At 37.0% G+C, this 9,144-nt stretch overlaps 1 pseudogene; it reads right to left on the bottom strand.

Annotated features, from left to right (window-relative positions):
* Nucleotides 1-3,882: 3,882 nt before the first annotated feature.
* LOC104870045 lies at nucleotides 3,883-8,167 on the bottom strand (annotated as a pseudogene).
* Nucleotides 8,168-9,144: the final 977 nt, after the last annotated feature.

The raw sequence follows: 9,144 nt of genomic DNA, 5'->3' as shown, positions 1-9,144 counted from the left end.
ATATAGTGTGTGTGTGTGTATTTGATCATTTAATAATCTAAATCAGTTTACTTATTCTGCAAAGTTGATTCTTATTGTAAATAAGTTCATGAATCCAGATTTTGTATAAAAGATCAAATGGAAATTAAAGTATTACTGTGGAAGTGGGGTTTTAAGTGTCAGTATTTCCTTTCTGATACAGGTACACAAGTGCAAAGAAACCAATTTTCTGCTTTCTCGCCAAAGAAGAGTAAATTGAAATCCACCACTTGCTGAAAGAACAAGCGGCCTGTCAATGAGACCTCTCCATAACAGGCAGCCAAATGAAAGTCAGTGGGTGCAATTAAGATGGGCGGAATTTCAAGGGAATTGTGTGTATCTTAAAATAAACAAATCGATAAATGGTACTTATTCAGTGAGTTTGAATTGTTTCTAACTGAGTTGAAATGATCTATCAGATTGCTTAACTGTATGTTTTAAACCATTTTATTTCTCCAGTTCAAGCTAAGTTACAAATCTATATGAAATGTTTGTAACATCTTTATAACAGAAAACTCAGTGATATAATGGACAATGTGAAATAGGAAGAAAGGGGCTAAAGGTATAGGAAAAATGGGAAGGGTAGGGGAAAGGTAATAAGGGAAAAGAAAAAAGTATGAGAAAATGAAAAAATGGAAATGAAGTGTTTGTAAATGGGGAGGGGAGGAGGAGTGAAGGGAGGGCAGAGACAAGAGGAGAAAATGAGAACCAAGACCTGTCATGTAAAGGTACAAGATCCCAATAGTGAATGTAACTGTACTGTATACCTAAAATGTACCAATAAACTCAATGAGGAAAAAATAGAAAAAAAGAAAAAGAAAAAGAAAAAGAAAACTCAGTATGGACCACACTTACTATTGAAATTTCAAGAATATTTAAGTTTATATTAAAGTTCAACTTAGACTGTTAGACCTAAAACCAGAAGCTACACACTACATCTGCCATAGTAACAAAGGCACAGATATGCTTGCACTTTAAGATAGCAATCAATAATTAGCATCTATCCTTTTGACAGTCCATAAATGACTTAGTCTCCTGAAAGACAGATATTATAGTAACCTTCTCAAATCTAGGTCAATAGTATCTTATCCTGGACCTTTGAAAGCACAGAATAAACAAATTTGAGAGCATACCAGGCCTTTACCAATAAAAAATTTTCCTTAAAATTACATTTGGTATTTAGTCATATTTTCTTAGATGCACCTGGAAAAAAGAATATTCACATATTTTAAATGAAGATATTCTATGGAATAAAAGATTCAGATACAATTTTTCAAAAACTGTTTTGAAATTAATAACAAGTCTACTTAGCAACATTATAAAATAGATGTATCTATAGGTGTGAGTTAAAATCTTGCAATTTTGGCTAACAGCCCCAACTTAACTCCTATTGATTTTCTAGAAAGCAAAAGAAAATGGAATTTTGAAGAAAAAGCCTTTTAAGTGGGTTCCAGCAATACTGAAATTTAAACAAGCTCGAACATATCTATTACTGTGAAATTCTTTGAAAGGAAATTTGGATTAACCTCTTTAAAGGTTTACATGATTAACAACAACATCATAAAATAGATGACAGACAGATAGATAAATGGTATGACTATACAGTTTATATAAATTATATAGATGTACAAATATGAAGAAGAAAAGGTGACTAAAGTGTACAAAAGTTCAAATAACATAGCTCAGATGAATCTGAAGTAATTAGTTAAATTATTCTGTCCTGATCTATGCTGTATACTGGCATGCTCTACAGGTATTTCTTGAAATTTCTATTATGGAAAAGTTCAATCACATAGAAAAGGAGAGGAAAGCACATCATAACAAATGCTCATTTATTTGTAACCTAGATTAGACTGAGCAATGCATAATAGTTTGTCATTTTTGTCAACAACACTTTTCTTCCTGTAAAATTTTAAACATGTTATAGATAAGGTCACATTTCAACCCTACATATTTCATTATGCTACCCAAACGAGAAAATTATTCCGCCTAGCCACATATAGTTTTCACAACCAAAATAGTTAAAAATAATTTCTAAGTATTACAGATATTCAGTCTTAATTGAAATTGCTCCAATTTTATGAAAATGGCTTTTTCACTTAGTTCTATTTGGGATGCAATCAAAGAGCCTGAATTCAGTTTATCTCAGTTTGTCTTTGTCGTTTGAAATTTTTAGCAGTTGCCTCTCTTCTCATCTCTCTCACTGCAATGATTGTGTGAATTATATTAGAGAGTGAACTATCTGCTGGATATGGTAATTTATTTACTTATGCTGCTGGTCACAAGTTCTCTCTATAGTTTTACATATGGAATGTAGACATATAAGATTGAATAGATTCATGTTAAACATCACTGGGAAATCTGTTTTAGAGGTGATCGTGAAAGCCACAGTGGGGAGAAGGGTAGCGACTTGGAGCCTGAGTGAGAAGATTCTGAGATGCAGATAATATTCTTTTTCCTCTGTAAATATTGGTAATATGTGACTGATTTTTTTCAAAGATATTTTAGAAAGAAAGCATTGCAGAGTGGTATGCTCCTGTAATATTATATAATGGTGCACATAATGCCTGGTTATCCCAACAGAATTGTGGAGAATGAATATACTACAATTTTGGCAGCCTAAATGCTCCTTTTAAAAATTATGTTTTTTTCTGTCTCTCAAGAACTGGTAGAGCAGGTAATGAAGTGGTGCTTTGGTGTCATGAATATATTGTACTGTTATATTGTAGTATATAATATACATCATAGTACATAATAGCATGTATTACGCATAGTACATAATATACATACAGTATTAATTATATTGTAAACTATGTTATATACTATTATAATAATATGTATTAGCATAATAATATAGTATATAATATGCAACAGTATGCCATTAATTTTCCATAGAATAATTTCAGTAAACACTCATTTCCCTTGCCTGGATATTTTTCAGTGTTTCAGGACTTTAATATTCTCCGTGTAGTCAACACGGAATACTGACAAAAAAGCGGGGCGGACCCTTCACAGAGACCTTCTAGAACTCACAGATCACTCTGGTTAATCACTACAGGGAAGGCAGGCAAGTCAATAAAGGGTAAGGGGGTCTAACAGATTTTTAGTTTAATAAATGAAAAACGAAGAACCAACCATTTCTTCCACATGTTCAAAAGAGAGTAAAACTGAATCATGTAATTGCCAGAGCCTTTTCATGAAGCAGCACACGGACAAGGATTATTTGACAAATTCGAATAGTCTCTAAATGTATCACAGAGAACCACTTTATTAGAAATATAACAGCACAGAGATGTAAATTATATGGTATTAAAAACAGACCTTAGTATATAAACATGTATATAGTAAGTCACTTTACGTCTTTATGAGAATAACAATACAAGGTGAGCTCTACTGTCCACCATTTGCCTGAACTCCAAATCACTCATCACACTGTCCACACCGACCTTCACCAACAGCTCTGGAGGCTAAGAAACCCCACTACCGTCTCGATTCCGAACTATAGCTGTGTCCCCAAACCGTTGCTGTGTTTGTGGGACCCCAGAAATAACTACCTCTGGCACAATTAAGTCCCAGGCAAATTCCAATGCTGACATCGACCTAAAAAGAAACAACAGCCAAGGCAAAATTAGACTGGAAGCCCTGGGAAGATTTGTTAAAATGCTTCCATTTCAGGTCAGGACTAAGAAGGCCGTTAGTTGGTGGTCCTGTCAGCCTTGCAGAACTCTGGACGTTTTGCTGTGTTCTTTGCAAACAGAAGAATCTGTAAAAACTGTTCATTTGAAAAATATACCATGTCCTGCATGTTTTTGCAGCCATTTCCCAAGTTACTCTAAACTTCGTTGCTCTAGGGCACAGCACATACTAATCAGGATGTGTTCGTAGTTGATGACCTTCCAAAACATTTTCCATGAAGGCAGCCAGCTTCTTAACATCTTCAGTGGGGACGGCGTTATACAGAGACCCGGATGTCTGCGGCCGACGTATGTCCTTTCAAGGAGATCATATTGAGTTCAAGTGCTGTATCGAGGAATCTTTTCTCTAGTGTAACATCTCCCTTGACGCTGCCTATGCGGAATGGGATATTCATCTTGCTTCTATTCTAGGGCTCCACTGGACATACATAGAATCCTTGAAACTTATCAATAATGTCATAAATCCTCTTAGATTTGACGGAGCTAAGTGTGTCCGTGTTTACTGCCCCGCCTTTGTTCTTAATCCACTCCAAGACTAGTCCCATGACGTAGATGCTAAAACACCGAGGCGGGTTGTACAGCAAGAGTCTGTGCTTTGTACTTTGGACTGAGGGGCACTCTCTGAGGGCAAGCCCCAGCAGGTCATCTCGGACGATCACCACCGTGATCCTAGCACAGCCAGCGTTCTTCTGAGCACCAGCAAAAAAGACACCAAACTTGGAAACAACCACTGGCCTGGATAGGAAGTTGGAGGACACATCACAAATGAGGACTGCTCCCTTGACATCAGGGATGAAATCAAACTCCGAACCGTGTATGGCCTTATTTGCATGGAAATACTCCTAGGAGGCATCCGGGTCAGCCCGGGTCCAGGTGCCTGGGTCTGGAATTTTGGTTTAACTCCCAAGTTTAGGGGAGTCGATATTCACAGTCCTAAATTTCCTAGCCTCTTCTGCAGCCTTAGCTGACCACACTCCTGTTACCACAGAGCACACCTTCCGGCTTTCAGGCCAATCAGGTTCAAGGGGACAGCAATGAAATGGCCACACCCTCCTCCTTGCACAAAAATCACCCTGTAGTTATCTGGCCTAACTAACAATTCTTGCACCAGATTCTCTGTGCTGCCAACAGTCTCGCCAAAATTTGATGACCTGTGGCTCATTTCAAGAACACTAATGCCAACTCCTTTGTAGTCTAATAACTGACTCTGCAACTCCAGTAACTCCGGACGTGGCAGTTTGGCAAGACCTCGCCCGAAGCAGACCACATACCTCAGGGTGCTGCTGCGAGGCAGGTGGGCAGGGAGCAAGCAAGGTGCGAGCGCTGCAAGTGCACAGCCCGAGTCTCCCCACTTGCCTGGATTTATTAAATCAATTTCTCACGGAGAGTAACAAAATGGTATTCATCTTCCAATAGTTTTTTTATTATTAACATACAAATACAAAAACAAGTATAAGATATTACAGAAACTTATTGATCATGTATAAAAGATGTACACTTTATTTATGTACATATACACATTACACATAGGAGCATAAATCACAAGTACTTTTTGGATGTTACATTTCTAGTTCAACAATATTTAATGCAACCCTCCAAGTCCACTGGCACGCGCAGCTCCATTTCATTTTTAACGATCCCGTAACACTGTGAGTATACTCTCTTAATTCAACTCTTTCTCGTGTTGTCATACGTATTCCTATTGACAATTCTATAATTTCTATTCTTCTAAGTATATCCTCAATATTGAAAAAAGCATATGACGTTTAAACATTTTTATAGACCCTTTCCAATGCAAATTTTGAGGCAGGTATATTTCCTCACCCTTCTTCCAGAAAACTCCTTTCTCTTTTCTCAGCTAGGATAAAGCAGTATTTTATTATTATTTAACAATATTGAAAATATTCCCCTGTATTTGTGAAGCATTCTAATGTATGTGTTCATGATCAGCCTGGAGATATTCTTTGCCTTTTGTTTCTTCTATTTCTTCATGTTTTTCTAATCAAGATAGAAAATTTCCTTATGTATCATTTCTACAAGTAGGTCTGTCAAATAATTTTGCTTAATCATACAATTTCTGTTGCAGTATTTATTTTCTTTCTGAGATATTTTTCATTCAGTTTTTTAGCTTCTCGGTCTGTTCTAGGAATACTGCTTCCTTAGCCCATAAACTGGTATCAAAATGAGATCTCAAATAACATCACAAAAAGAAAAGAAAAGAAGAGAAAAAGGATTGTAGGTTTAGAATTCTAAAAGATGTTTGATGAATTCCCAAGAATTCCTTTTACTAATGAGAAATCTGATTGTTGTTTGATTTCTATGCCATAAGACCTATCATTGTTTTGTCTTATAGACTCACGACAAACTTTGCATTTGGAGTTTAGAAATTTTCCAAAATTCAAATCAGCATCTTTTATGTTATTGTCCCAGTTATTATTTGACCAGCTTTTCAGTATAAGTAATTAAGTCTTTGCCTAGTTCTTTTATTCATTTGTTTTTATTTTTACTGTCAGAGTTTCCTCTTTGGCTTCTGGTGTCTTCTGACTTACCTTTGAACATTTTTTGCAATATTTTTCTGATATGTTACTGCTTTTGTCTTTTTCTACTATGGTCTGGGAAATCTCCTCAAGTTCATCTTTTATTTGCCTACTTTGTTCCTGAGTTATCTAACACTTTAACCAATATTTTAGAAACATTTTAAAAATCAAAATTTATAACACATTCAAAATATTTATTGCAGGTAATGTATTGGGTGTGCTGGTACAGTTCACAAAGCAGATGTGTATCCCTGGCCTCAGAGCTCACAGATATAAATAAAACCCTATGTTCAGTGACACCTGGTAAAGTCCATTCTGATTGCTATCTGAGGTCAACAAGCTCTGCTGTGGTAGAGGTGACAACTTCACAGTGAGGAAAATATATTATAAAGACACAGGGTGAAAAGGAGTTCTGAGAACAATAGGCAGTAGTGTGTATCACTTGCTAACTGATAAAGCTCAGCTGAGTCCTATTTGGAACATTTGCCGAGATGCTCATCAAAGCTGTAATTAACTACTAGTAGGATAAAAGAAACAACTCTTTTAAGGGAAACCTGTAACTTCACTGGCCTTCCCAACTCTTTTATATACTTGCCTTTCCTGTCAAACCACATTTTGCAATGATTTTTAGAAGGGTAACTATGTCAGACAATATTTTCTTGACAAACGGGAAATAAGTTAAATACAAAAAGGAAACAAGTGAAATGGCAGAAGCCTTACTCCTAGCACTGTAGGAGGCAGGATCAACAAATTCAAGGCCAGCCTGAGCGACTGAGAGATTTAGCAAGACCTTGTCTCAAAAACTAAAATTATAGGGGGAAAAAAAGGTGCAAAGGGGAAGTGGGAGGGGTAGGGGAAAAGAAAGAAGGGAATGGAATTAATATGAGAAAAAGAAAAACTGGAAACAAAGTCTTTGTAGATGGGGGGTGGAGGGGTTGAAGGGAGGGCAGGGGAATGGGGAAAAAATAAGAACCAAGACAGATTATATAAAGGTGCAAACTTCCAATGATAAATGTCATTATATTGCATACCTTAAATGTACCAGTAAAATTAATTTTTAAATATATAAAACTTTTAAGAGTGGGGAAGGAGGGGAAGTAGCTCAGTAAAACAATGGAAACAGAGTAGAAGATGAAAGTAATGCCCTGTTTCCCTGAAAATCAGACCTAAATGGAAAATAATCAACTTTGAAAGGTAGAAATCAAAAATGCCAGCCCCAACCACCTTGCCATATGTGCCCTTACAGAGGACATAGTAGCCACTGAGGGAGAGAATATTTGGGTATAATCTTCTGCACCACAGTGGCCCTCATCATGGTAACGACCAGCACTTATTTTCTGATTGGGTCTTATTTTCAGGGAAACACGCGCTGTGTGCAGAGAGCACTTGTCTTGATAGCGCCCCCCGTCCCTGGCGCCCAAGCCTCGGTGCCTTCAGCTGCTGTATCGATGAGGATACTCTCAAATGCAAATGCTATTTTTAAGATTTTTTCCTGGACTCCATTTCCTCAATGCTATCTTGGACGAAGGTGCTCTAAGATTCCAAATGTTACCCACTACATTCAGCACAGAGCACTGGAAAGTACTGGATCTGGAATGAAATGCGGATCGTTGTTGCTGCCGCGGTTGACAGCTTCTGAGATGCTCCCCATGTTCCTCGCCTTCTCATATTCATGGCTGCGTGGAATGTCCCCCCTTTCACTCTTTTCTAGACCTGGAAATGTTGGAGATGCACTGGACGTCTCTCTATTCCTTCAAATTCTTATCACGTTTCCTTTTCAAAATTCCAAGTTTGAATCTCAGACTGATTTTCTTACTCACTATATAGTTCCTTCTTGTACTCACCTATACATTTGTGGTTCGTGTGTTTGGTTCCATCCAGAATACGCTTTCTGACTTCAATTACTCCGTCATACATCTTGGTAAGTTTTCAACAGTTACATAGGTACAGTTTCTAATATGCTGCAGCGCAATACTTTGATACCTGCTTCAGCAATGACTGTTCTGTTCACTGTATTTCAAAAATTATACTCACTGTGATACTGTAAATTTTGTTGGCAGCCATAACCCAACCCTCCATAAACTCAGTTTTACTCATTTACTGTTTCTCCTGACCACATTCAAATTCTCTATTTCCTGACCCAATGTGGCGTTAACCCTGCATTTGCCCGATTTGTTGATGTCTCATCCTCCAGGTTATTCTTTCACACTTTATTCTCTTCACAAATGTCATGTCTCTTGTTCACCTTCATTTCTGCCTAAGGCTCCATTAATATTTTACTGAAAAACTAAAAACTATCTGAAGAAAAATCTCCAGACTCCCAGGACATTATCGGCATACTATTCTTTCCTTCCAGTTCTTACAAAAAGTCCGTTTACATCTGAGACTCATTCTTCACCTTCTCAAAGGACTGCTCAAAAATTATCCTTCAGGGGCTGGGGATTTAGCTCAGTGGTTCTGCTGCCTGCCTCCCAAGTGCAACGTCCTGAGTTTGATCCCCGGGGCAAAAATAAATAAATAAATAAATAAACAACCCTTCTGTGAAACTTTTCTAAATATCATTTAAAAAAGAAGAAAACTTCTTACACTACACCACACCGATTCCTACTCATTTTTATACTGTTATTTTTCTTCTAGAGTAATTTTTGGCTCTTATGTTTATATTTTCCTTTTGTTTATTTTTTTTCCTCCAATCAAAAAAGTGTAAAACCCAGGAAGGTGGGAGAATTTATTTGCGTAACTATTTTTAGAGCCTTGATAAGCACCCGACCAAACATGTGGGAAATAAACTTATGAAAGTGAGAAAGACTAGTTAAGATCATATAAATGTGTGCCTTTAGGAGAAACTAATTTTGAATTGACTTAGAAAACTCATTGGCTTAGTAAACCCTGCT

The sequence above is a fragment of the Fukomys damarensis genome, unplaced genomic scaffold (assembly GCF_012274545.1).
Source record: "Fukomys damarensis isolate Sample0158 unplaced genomic scaffold, DMR_v1.0_HiC HiC_scaffold_11, whole genome shotgun sequence".
In the NCBI taxonomy this organism is placed as follows: domain Eukaryota; kingdom Metazoa; phylum Chordata; class Mammalia; order Rodentia; family Bathyergidae; genus Fukomys; species Fukomys damarensis.
The sequence above is the reverse complement of the archived record's forward strand: the minus strand, read 5'-3'. Positions and strand labels throughout refer to the sequence as shown.